Source organism: Oryzias latipes, chromosome 6 (genome assembly GCF_053564925.1).
Source record: "Oryzias latipes strain Hd-rR chromosome 6, Olatipes_Hd-rR_3.1".
Lineage (NCBI taxonomy): Eukaryota > Metazoa > Chordata > Actinopteri > Beloniformes > Adrianichthyidae > Oryzias > Oryzias latipes.
Genome location: NC_136242.1, coordinates 8,486,001 through 8,498,436, shown reverse-complemented (window position 1 = coordinate 8,498,436; position 12,436 = coordinate 8,486,001).

The following is a 12,436-nucleotide window of genomic DNA, read 5'->3' as shown; positions in this document are numbered from 1 at the left end:
TTTGTTGAAGTCACATCAATTTTCCATCTTGAAAAAAAAACAAAGACAGAAAAGCAGCACAGGTTACACGCAGCTGTCAAGTCCTGCATACGTGGAGTTTTTCTCCCCTTTAAGGGCACTAAAATAAAAGGAGAAGGAGACGAGTCCACGGCTACGTGATGAGCAGCATTGTGTGCAGCCGGAAGCCTCACCTCAATGAGAACTGCAGCCGTTCTCTGACATTCAGGCGGCGTCAAAGCTTTGACAGCTGCAGCTTTCGAGATGTGACCTGATGACAGGGAGAAAATGTTCTGTCATTAAGTGCTCGTCTCCTGCATGCGCAGTCAGAATAAAAGGAAGCCCAGAGGACAGCAGGCCTGTCAGCCACTGCACCTCTGCCTTTGACGGAGCACACAACAGTTTAGCAGAACACATTATGAGGACGGATGTCTTATTATGTTTTCCAGCAGGTTCCAAAGGCTTTATTCTCCCGTCTTTACATCTTCATTTTTCATGCTGCCTCTTCAGCTCGCTGTCATTTTTTTGCTCTAGAAAAAAGTGAGTCCATAAAAGAAGATGTGGATTGTCATTATGTCAATTCAATTTTATTTACATAGCCTGATATTACAGCAATAGTTGTCTCAATGGGCTTCATACTGGTAATTGTATAACAAACATGAAATCATGCAGAACCTGAAGTCACAGAATTCAATAAGGTAATGGCTAAACTAAACTACAGACTAAACTAAACTGATCATCCCTGCCCTTAGACCCTCCTTCTCTGTAAGGAATACTCCTAAAAAAACAGATTCCTTAAAAAAAAAGAAGTGCCTCAGGGGTGTCCACATGAAGGAGGGATCCTCCCCCAGGACGGATCAGAATCAGAATCAGAATCTTTTATTATCATTCTGCAGTGCACAATGAAAATTTTTCCAGCAACTCTCTTCCAACAATATAAAAAAGGTAGAATAAAATAAAATAAGGATAAGGAGCAATATAAGACATAAATACTGTACAGTAGAGTGGGGTGAATATTGCACATGTGAGTGGGTATTCCACATATAGAATGAATATTGCACACACGGCATGAATATTGTGAAACTCTCAAAAATATTGACATTTAAAGCAAACATATTTAAAGAAACGATTTCAATGTTAGATAGAATAAGTCAGTCTAATTTGCAAAAAATGAGTCTGATTTTCCAGCATAAGTTGCGAATGACAAAAGGGTTTCATTTCAGTCAGACAACTAATGCAGTAAAGAAGATTTATTTCCATATTTCTTTTAGTTTGGCAGAAGGCTCCGTTCAGATACATAAAACAAAGATCCCCGAAGAAAACTTTGGGTAATAAACTACCCCTAACGGAGCTCACGGGTGGAAGCCGGGGAGGAGGGTGGGGTGATGAACGCAGAGCTCGCAGAAATGGAAGAAGAGGATTGGACCGCACCTGGACTTAAGTAGGACGCTGAACAGGTGAGTTGATTAGACTGAACCGCCCACAGGGAGGAGTAACCAGGTAAACGCACTGCTAGAGTTGCCTGCCTGAAATACTCCCAGGGTCGCTCACTTTGTCAGGAGTTCTGTTAATAGTTGTAGAAGTCATAGATTTTGATAAGCGCACATTATAATTGTTATTTTTAAAACGTTGAAAACATGCACCGCTAAATCTGCAAGGGTCACGGCAGCTATGAGCATCTTCATTGGAACAAATAAAGACGGGAGCAGATCCATGTTTTCAGACAAAGACAGCATTAAACGCTCAAGGGGCTAAAGAACCTGCCTGCGGTCCTGCTGCATGATGCATGAGGACACCAAACGTCATGATGGACACCTTATCTACAAACCGTTTTCCTCCAACTGTAAACGTCAGACGACCAAAGTGACCTGGGAGCAGACTACTACAGAGCAGAGTGCAAGAGCTGCTCACGGCATGGGGGGACTTTTTCTAAGGAAGGATATTATTGCCACCACGTTGCAAACGTTCTAGGCTGCAAATGAAAATATTAAACATTTGCTTTGAATTTTCATGGCCCGCAGCAGCATCACAGATTGCAAGGACTATGTTGTTTTCACAGTTGGAAAGAATTCTGCGTCTCTGATCCCCACCGCATACGCAAAAAGTCACTAAAATCTGCTCACACCTAGGACCCGGTGAAAATGAATGGCAAAGTGAACAACTCCCCCAAGACGATGACATTACAGCGAGCGATTTCATAAAAAAAAAAAATGAATGAGCCGGAAAAGGTGTATGGAATCAAAAAAAAAAACGTCAAAAATCCCTAACAAAACCAAAACACCCAAGGAAGTTTTGAAATCATTATGGGATGGCCACGCGACCTATGGGCATTTTGTGGTGCATTTTGACAATATGGGAAAAAACTGTTTTGTTTGTGCGATTTTCACAACCATTCCGCCAGCTCGCGTCTACAAACACCATAGATGTTTTGTTGATCTTTGACCTTGGGAAGAGGCCGCCATCTTGAATTTCCAAAATAAAACACCTCTAGTTCCAGATACAAACGAAAACTCGTCCCAGGGATTTTTATCGATCTTCTTGAAACTTCTTGGAACATTGAGAGCGGGTAGCCCCTGCGCGCCATACAACGGCACTTACGGTTTTCTTTCTTTTTTTTTTTTGCTTTCAAGTTTGTTTCCTTTTTGCTTTCAAAAACATTTTTTTCAAAAATGTTTTTTTTTTTTGCTTCAAAATATTTTTGTGTTTGCAAAAGTAATGTTTTTGCATTATTTTAAATTAAGAAGCAAAGCTAATCTAGATTCTAACCAATAAAATCGCCATATTTATCTTACATAGTGTCTGTTACCGAGCCTCAGAAGCTGAACCAGCCCTTTTAACCCTCGATTTTGTCTCTTTGGCTGAAGAAAATTTTTCATTTTAACAATAATTTAAACTTTCTTTTTTGATTTTTTAGCGTTGATTAATTTTTATTTGGTGAGATTTGTGAATTTATGGCTGAGAATGTCCCTAAACTGTAAAGTTCATCTGCTGACATTTACAGGCCTGTGTGTGATCTGTGAATCCTCTGGAGCAAAATATTGGTAAAAAGTTTGATTTTCTTTAAGATCTGTTTGAAGAAGAAAAAAGAGAGAGAGATTAAAAGCATATGTTATTTTATGCTGCACAAGTGTTCTGGAATAGTTAAAAATAAAACAATAGTTCAGATACTAATCTTAATCATAATAAATTTTAACCTAAGGCTGGACAGAGTCGAAGCTCAGACGTTTTTTTTCTGCTGCAGACGTTGGTTGCTACACTGACATGAAGGAATACAAAACCTGTTTTAGTTTAGCTGCTCCTTCTGGGTTTTACTCTGAGAGAAATGGGCCAGAATAGTTGGAAACGGCAGAATCCCATTAGAACAGAACCTACAAAGTCCATGTCTGCCTCCAAGCACCGTCAATACAAGACAGAGACACCTGATTGGTTAGAATCTGGACCAATCAGCAGCTGTTTGATGGCAGCTTTGTCACGCTAAACTGAAACTTGTGTGAGCAAAATCAAAGATATATGAAAAAAGCGAAATAAGACACAACACATGCAATACGTTTTGCATTTGCAAAATAAAAATTTTGAAAGCAAAAGAAAAACGTTTTTAGGCAAATATTTAATATTTTCATTTGAAACGTGGTGGCATAAATATTACTCCATAATATTCCTGGGATTTCTCTGATTTTTTAGGTAAAGTTGTTTGAAGGAGTTTTCCTGACTATAGTTCTAGTAAAACTGTCAGGTCAAGATGACTGCCTTGTCTGTCTGTTTCTTCATTTCCAGACAAACTGGACAAATGGACCTGTCTTAGTTAGTGAGTGTGGTCACTCTGGATGTGGTGATGATGCAGCACTACAGCAGAGCCAGAAGGGCTCAGCTCAACCTTTGCATTAAAATGCTTCTAACTCAGTTTTTTACCCATTGAAATGCACTGAGAGCTGCTGTGCTTCTTTAGCATTAGCAGTCGGTCCTCCACTCTTTTCCCACCTTGATTTTTGTTCACCCTGTTGATGAGTTTCAGAGGCAGATGGCTGTCTGACAAAAACAGCCTAGCGCTCTCGCCTCACCGTAAGAAGGCCCTGGTTAGAATTCCAGCTGGATTCTTTTTGTGTGGGTTTACCAGCTTCCTCCCACAGTGTGTGTGGCAGGCTGAGACAAGGCCGTGCCTCTTGGGTTCTGTCTGTGTGTCACTTTGTTCCCTCAAGGCCTGAAGGAAAACAACTGTACTCAACAGCTAAGTGATGACAACACACTGTCTGTGAGACAGATATTGTGCAGACTGTTAGTCAGGTCATGTCTGTTTGTTGGAGCAGAATATGCAGCATTTGCAGATGTTTTGTCACATTTCAATACGTTTTTGCAAGTTTTCTAGCTGTTTGCTGTGTACAATTTGAACGCATAAGGCTTTCAACCTACAAGTGTGTGACTCAAAATCTAAGACCTTGACTGTACAATGTGAGTGAAAGAGAACACAGGTTCACACTTTAAAATTTACCTCCATGAGTTGCTGGTAGTCTGAGCCCAGGGTTTACCACAAACCTCTGTGCTTTGGCCTGACCAGAAGCAGCTGTCTTAGTTGACCCCACCCTTGCATTGATGTGTTCTCTCTACCATGACAAAGGTGGATAAAGGTGGAAAGATTTCATGTAATCCATGGACACCAGTGAAGATCACAAATCATTGAAGAAAAAAGCTTCAGAGCACTGTCTAGTGGGTCTAGATGACCCAACTCCCAATGTTAAAATGCCTAGGATAGCACAAGGGTTACCATTTAGTCCAGCTGTCATTCGCTGGATTTTGAAAAGAAGGTTTGATTCGATTGTAGCTCGTGGTCGCAGGTTTTTTAACAGGGTCACTATGGATTAGATAAAAATCAACATTTCCTAGAGGACCAGCCTTCGATCTGTTAGCTGGGAGACCCTGAGCTTACTCCTTTTTGCGCTAATCTTGGAGGCTGACTGACATCTGTTAGTTGAATGAAGAAATCTTTAACTTTTCTTTTCAATCCTGGAGTTTTCCATATACCCAATGTCTCTTTGTGAGGTGACGTTAGCAGTTCTGATTATTACTTTAAGGTGCCTAATGGACAATGCACCAGAATTCCACTAATCACATGCTAAAGATAGGCTGCACATTGGTGTGGTGGTCAGCACTCCTGCCTCATAGCAAGTAAGCCCATCTGGGTCCACGGTTGCATGTGTGGGTTATTTCTGGGCACTCCAGCTTCCTCCAACAGTCCAAAAACATGCTTCATAGGTAGATTGATCACTTTCAATTGTCTAGGTGTTAATGTGAGAGTGTATAGTTGTGGGACCCTGCAACAAACTGCCCACGATGTATCCTACCTTTGCCCAAAAGTTGGCTGGCATAGGCTCCAGCAACCCCACATTTCCATGTAATATTAAACGGGTTTAGAAGATAAATGGGGCCTCAGCTGGATTTAGGATGAAATACATAATAGTTCAAAGATGCGTAGACTCCATTAAATAGTTCTACTGACCTGACGTTAGACACGTGACAACACCTGCAGACCTCACCTGCCACGGTCATGTCCTTTGAAGTCAAACTAAGGTGTGCCGTTTTTAAATGTAAAAACAGTTATATTCTATAATATTTAAGACTTCTGATACAAATGTAGAATTAAGAAATCCAGGAGGAGTTAAAGACTCGTGAGCTCCTTTTGGCTGTTTTTTTTAGCACTTCATTCATGCTGGGATCCTAAGAAGCTGTTATTTTTGATCCAGTAATGGCACTCTTTGAAACTATGAGTCAATCTCCAAATGTGATTTTAAATGGACACACTTTTCCCCCACAGAGCAGCAGCTTTGGATGAAAGATGAAGAGGTGCATTTAGTGGACTGAAATAAATGCAGGTTACAGCAGAAGAAGCTGTCGTCTAACTGTTAGACTGAACTTGGATAAAAGGTAAAGACCCATTAGGGGTCACACCTAGGTGTGTGAAATTTGTTCTCTGCATTCAACCCATCCCCTGGGAGAGAGGTGAGCGGTGTTCAGGAACCATTTGGCGGTTTAACCCCCCAATCCACCCCCTTAATGCTGAGTGTCAGGCAGGAAGGCACTGGGGCCCTTATTTTTAGAGTCTCTGGTATGACTCAGCTTGGATTTGAACTCATGACCTTCCAGTCACGTGGCGGACACTCTTCCACAAGACCACTGAGCATCACAGAGCCCACCGTTCGCGGAGTGTTTGTGAGCTTTTCAGTCACTTCTGTTGCCATGACAATGGCTTTTTGGACATTTTAATGATCAGAAAGTTGTTAAGGCTGAGCAGTTCATCTGTCTGTGAGCTTCAGGAGCAAAGCTGCTCTAAACCTTTTTTTTTTGGCCTATTCCTAGCTGAAGCATCCAGATACCACATTCATTTGAATACACCATTAGCCGACTTTCAGATTATTTTTGATTTATGGAACAATGTTGGCTTTTGGGATCAGTTCTCAGGAGTCATCAGCTCAAGACATGAAGCTTCAGAAACATCTAGTGTTTCTATATAACAGATATTTTTAAATTTACATTGAATTTACCTTCAAAATAAAAGTATAATGCAACTTTGAGAAAAGTCTGAGGTTTTCTACCTCACAGGATTAACTTTTGAAAAGCTTTTGACTGCACGGCCCATGTTTAAGGTTTTTGGGATGGCGGTGTGTGGGACAAAAGGTCCCAGCGGGTGATGTTGATCCGGTGTGCAGAGGGTTTATTGAGACACTTGATGATCAGATGTGCTGTCACAGCCTTTTGTTGGAGGTCAGGCTTTTAAGTTTGCAGGGTGGGCTGGACGTCTTCATCACCTCCCTGTCTTTTGTGAGTGGATCTTCAGGGAAAGCCTCTTACAGGACCTCTTTCTCTCTGCAGTCTTTCAAAGTAACTTGCAGCCCAATCAACAGCTCCACCAGACTGTCCTGCTCTCAGGCGGTTCATTGTTCAACATCGGCACAGTCAAGAGACCAGGACCGTTCTTAGCTTTTCAGGGGCCTAAGGCGAGATAATACTGACCCTGGACTTTTAAAGTATGAAGTTTCAACATACCTCAAACAAACAAGGGTCCACATTAAAAAGCCAACTTCTTGACAAGGTTGAAAAAAACAAACACAAATTGGGTCATACAATTTGTTTAAAATGGTGTGGAACCCATGATTCACTAACCCAGCAGAGTCCTGAGATCTGCAGAAATATTCAGAACCGAGTCAGAACCAAATAGGGTGAAGCTGCTTTCAGCTGCTATGCTGATGGAAACACTTCTTAATGATCTCAGATGTTCTCTAATTGTTTCAGTCCAAATGCAAAACTAGCGTTTAATTCTGATGCCTCTGTTTAAATCTCTGCTCTTTCACTTCTTGATAATGTTCTGTCAATCATTTTACTGCGTTGTTTTATATAAATATATTGTGAAAGCTGTTGCATTCTTGAAGAGAACTTTGAATTCCTTGGGTGAACTCAAGGTGGCGTCCAAATGAACTGTCTTCCTTACAAGCAACTGCAAGTTAATAAAAGAAAAACTTAAGACAGTCAATACTAAAACAGGTGACAAGAATAAAAAAACATCTTCAAAGTTTAACTTTAAATGTAACCCTTGTGCTATCCTAGGCACTTTAACATTGGGAGTTGGGTCATCTAGACCCACTAGACAGTGCTCTGAACCTTTTTTCTTCAATGATTTGTGATCTTCACTGGTGTCCATGGATTACATGAAATCTTTCCACCTTTATCCACCTTTGTCATGGTAGGAAGAACACGTCAATGTAAGGGGGGGGTCATCTAAGATAGCACAAGGGTTAAAAAAGGCAAAAACACAAACAAGGGTCGAAATGGCCTCCCTGGCCTCCCTCCCCGGTCGTCACGGCATGTTCATGACGAACACCATGTTGGAGCACAAGGGTATCCATCAGCACACGTGGCATCAGGACACCTAAGGCAGGAGATCGATGATCGACTTTGTAGTTGTTTCAGGGGACCTTCGGCCTTGCGTCTGCGGGTAAAGAGAGGGGCAGAGCTGTCAACCGACCACTACCTGGTGGTCGTACGTATAGGTCTGCCAAAAAGATTTGGCAGACCTATACGTACTGAGGGTCTGCTGGGAACGTCTGGCTGACCCCTTCGTCAGGGAAGTCTTTAACTCCCACATCTGGGAGAGCTTCAAGGGAGGCTGCAGACATTGAGTCCGAGTGGACCATGTTTTCCACCTCTGTTGTCTTTGGTGCTGCCAAGTCGATCGTGATCGTGATCGATAGTGATCGCTTCAGAAGACAAGAGAGACATTATTTTATCTAAAACAAAACATTATAAAGCTTCTCAGTGTGTGAGAAGCCTGGATGTTATTTCATCCCACATATTCAAAATATTACTAAAACCGGATTTTACCATCTTAAAAATATTGCCAGACTCATTGCTCTCTCTTGCCAGCACAGAGGTGCTAATGCATGCTTTTGTTTCCAGCAGTTTCGATTATTGGAATGCCCTGCTCTCTGGTCTTCCCAGAACAAGGATTTCAAACCTTCAGCTACTGCAGGATTCAACCACAGGTTTGCTGGTTAAGGCAGGGTGCGGGAACACGTTACACCTTTTGTCAGAATCGCTGCCTTGTCTGCTTGTGTGATTCTGAATTGATTTTATGGTTTCTTTTACTTGTCAGTAATTGTTTTTCTGGTGTTGGTTTATCAAATTTATCTGACAAATTTTACAGTGTGAGCCCTCGTGGCGCCTTGATGTCTTCTGATAGCGGCGTTTTGGTAATTCCAAAAGTCAGAACTAAAATCTGCAGTTCACTTATTCTGGAACTCACCTTTGGAACAGACTCAGGAAACTCAAGATCCACCTTTTCATACTGGCTTTTAGTTGACATTTAGAAATATTGTTTTGTTTGGTATTTTAATACGCTAATTGTATCTATTTACCTTTTGTTTATTGTTTTAGTCATGGTCAGGTCATGGTCTGCTTTTAATTTTCTGTATTACACTCTGTTTTCTGTTTTTACTTCAGTATTTTCCTCAGGAGGATCCTCCACGCAGTGACCAACCCTTCCTGTGGAACCGAGCGCTGCAGTGGGGCCCCCTGGATCTGAGTGGGTGCTCGCTTTGTTTTGGGGGAATCCTGTGGTGACGTCCTCTCAGGTGATGAGTGGGGGGGTCGCTGGTGTGGACAGCTCCTCAAAATGTAATTTACTTGAATCAGGATCAAGCCAGATTTCCCATTTCTATTCCTTGTTTGTGTTTTTAAGGTATTCATGTGACTCTTTATGATTGGTTTTCTGGGGTTTGAAGGGCCCCCTGACATGCTTAATGCACACATATGTCATCAGGCTTGAATATCCATGTCTGTTGCTTTTAAGTCACAGTAAAACAGCTGAATGAGCATCTGCTGTTTCCAACTCTACATTTTCAAACAGGATTCAATAAATTCTATTTCAGAACTTTTCACAACCCACTGAAACATGGTCAAGAGTGACAAAGAAATGGAACGTGAAAAGGACTTTTGCTGATTTCAGAACGAAGCACCAGCCATGAGGAAAGTCCAACCTAGAGATGACGGGTCTCTTTGACGTTTCTGTGTTTTCTTCAGCTGTACAGCTGTTAAACAGGAGCTCCATTCATTTAGGTCAGAATTTTAGAGCTGTTTGTGCTGACAGTAATCTCGTAACAAAACACTGAATATCAATTGTGTTCAATGACGCCGAACCATTAAATGGAGGGGAAAAAAAGCACGGCTGGCTGTTGTGAATACGTTCCTTGTTGTAATTACGAGCTTAGTCAGAGTGCTTGTTCTTCCATTCAGAGGAAGAGAGGACAGTAAACAGAGGCACACGTTGTTTGTCGTAGATGTTGATCCACGGCGCTCCATGAAGATGCGCAGAGCCAGCAGCCAATCCACTCAGCCGCTCTGACAGCCATTCAGTTTGCTAAGTCAGCGTTAAGCTCCCATCATCACGAGTCAAGCTGAATTCTTGACTAAGCGTCTCAACTGGAATTCCCTCCATTCTATCATTCATTCATGCACAAGGACAACACGCCGAAGCCTGACACAGGTATGGAGGGAGCCGCTGAAAGGCCTTCAGAGCCTGAATTCAGATCTGCTGCTGCTGCATTTGGATGAACTGATCCGTGTTAAGATGTGGGGATGCAAAATTGAAGCTGCATTGAGAAGCAGTGAGGTTGAATTGAGATGTTTTGAGCCATATTTAAATTGTACTGGAGCCGTATTGGAGCTGTATTGAGATGTATCAGAGCACAGCTAATTGAAGCTGAGCAGCAGAGAATGTTGTGCTTTGTACGCAGACGGGATTGTCCACGCCGCTGCGCTGCCGTGCTGCAGTCCAAAGGGAACCTCCATGCTATTGTGGTGTAAGAAGATTGGCCACAGTGGAGGGTAAGAAGAGGAGAAAAGCCATGAAGAGTAGGAGCACTCGAGCTGCCAGAGGTGGTGTAAGTCTGCTGTGTTGTCTGTCTGAGCGAGCCAGCCTCAGATTAGCTGTGTTCAGTGTGTGGCCCAGATCTGCCGCTCTATTGGAGACGTGGATCAGTTTGACCTCTGCATTTGATGTGCAGAGCAGCCTGACCTCCCTTTGTCCCCCAGAAAAGCTTCTAATGCTGACAGCAAAGGCCTTTACAAGGCTCCACTCAGAAGATCCACACACAAGCTCAACAGTTTGCCATCTATCAGAAGAGCATTCAGATGTTGTGAACCACATCTGACTCAAATGCAGGACTTTAGGGTCTTTTTTTATCACAATGAGATACAGTTTCTCCACAGTCACACAAAGAAGAGCCTCCTTTATTCTGCGCTGCACATCGGGACTTCAGGTGCTTCCTGCTGCCCTGACGTTCACACTGGACTGTGTCCTGTTCATGTCTGCATTTTGTGGTCTGACGTGACTCTGGGGTCAGAAAAAAACCACAGAGCCTCGTCCATGAGGAGAAATCCATGTGGACTACTTTTACTGCCCACAAACCCATATTTACGAAGAGGTTCTGAGTGATTAAAAGCATTACTTATTGCAGGACTCTGTGTTTTTAATAAGCATTTTAAGACCAAATCCTCCAAAAGATGTCATTCTGTGCATCCGAGACCAGGGTTTGAGTTCTGCAGGTCAGGTCCTGCCTCCAGTCATGTTTCCAGCATCTGGAAAGGCGATGTGTGCTCTCAGCTCACATGTTGAAACTCAGATTTCTACTTTGTGTTTTCAAACGTTCATGTCAAACCTGGGTTTTCTGAGTTGCGTGTAGTATTTTGGATTTTGTGTTATGTTTGTATGTTTTCATCTTGTGTTTTGGGTTTTTGGGTGATGTGTAGGATGAGAGTCCTTTGACCATGTTTTTCTGACACAAACAGCTTCCTTTCACCATTGTACTTTTGAAAAAGACATTTCTATTCAAAATGAAGGTTTTTTTTTGGTTACTGCAGGAGCAGTTTATTTTTTCACTCTAAAACGTTCCTGTGGTTGAAAAAGCGTCTGTTTTCTGGACTCCCCTCAGCTTCTCTGTTGGTTCTGGCGGTTTTGGCCGCAAACACGGCCTTCCCGGCGTTTATTTATCCTACATTTATCTGTGTGGAGCTACTTCAGAAGGAGCAGAACTTCATTCATGAATAGATTTGAGATGATTTGTTCTCTGACGAGATAATCATCTACTGACAGCTGACAGGCGTCCATTGTGGCCACAACCTCTGGCTCCATCAGTCAGTTGCAGTGGGGGGTCCATCACAGTGAGGCTGTGGTTGTTTGGGCCTCTTTGTGCAGATCTCTCTGCTGGAAATCAGCCTCACCCTGCTTGAAATAAAGATGTCAGAGAGAATCAGAATCCCATCTGCTTTCCCTTCATCTACCGTCCACGTCTTCACGTGTTTGTGGAACCGCTTCCCTGTCACATCTCCGTGGTTCTGATTACCATGCAAATGTTTTCCATTAGAATGTAAATGATCAACATCATGATGATTTTAATTAGAATGTAAATGATGAGTGTTTGTGTGAAGAATTCAGCGGCTGACAGCGAGCTGTTGTTTGTCAGGGGATGAATGGCTGCTCCTTCATTCATCTGCCGACAATCATCCAACTCATAGGCCATCAATCCCATCCTCACTGTCCTTTCCTACACCAAATAACGCAGGTGTCATCTGCTTGTCTAAACTCTGTTTGTGCCCAACCGTTTGAAGTCCTAAGTCCACTTTCAGAAACGCATCACAGATCCTGACTCATGCTGATTGTTGCTCTTTTCTCAGATGAAACCTTTCTCATTTCACAGCTGCAACTGTTTTGGATTTCTGTTTTACGTCACTGCCAAGAAGAGCAGAGCCCCCCCACCATGTTGGTTTACAGCTTTTTGCTGTTCAGTCTGTGCTGCCATCAGGTCTTCAGGATTCGTTCTGAGGACAGCTTCTCCTTATGACTTTGTACAGAGCTGCATTCTTACAGCTTCAAGAACGATGATTCTGATGTCAGCTG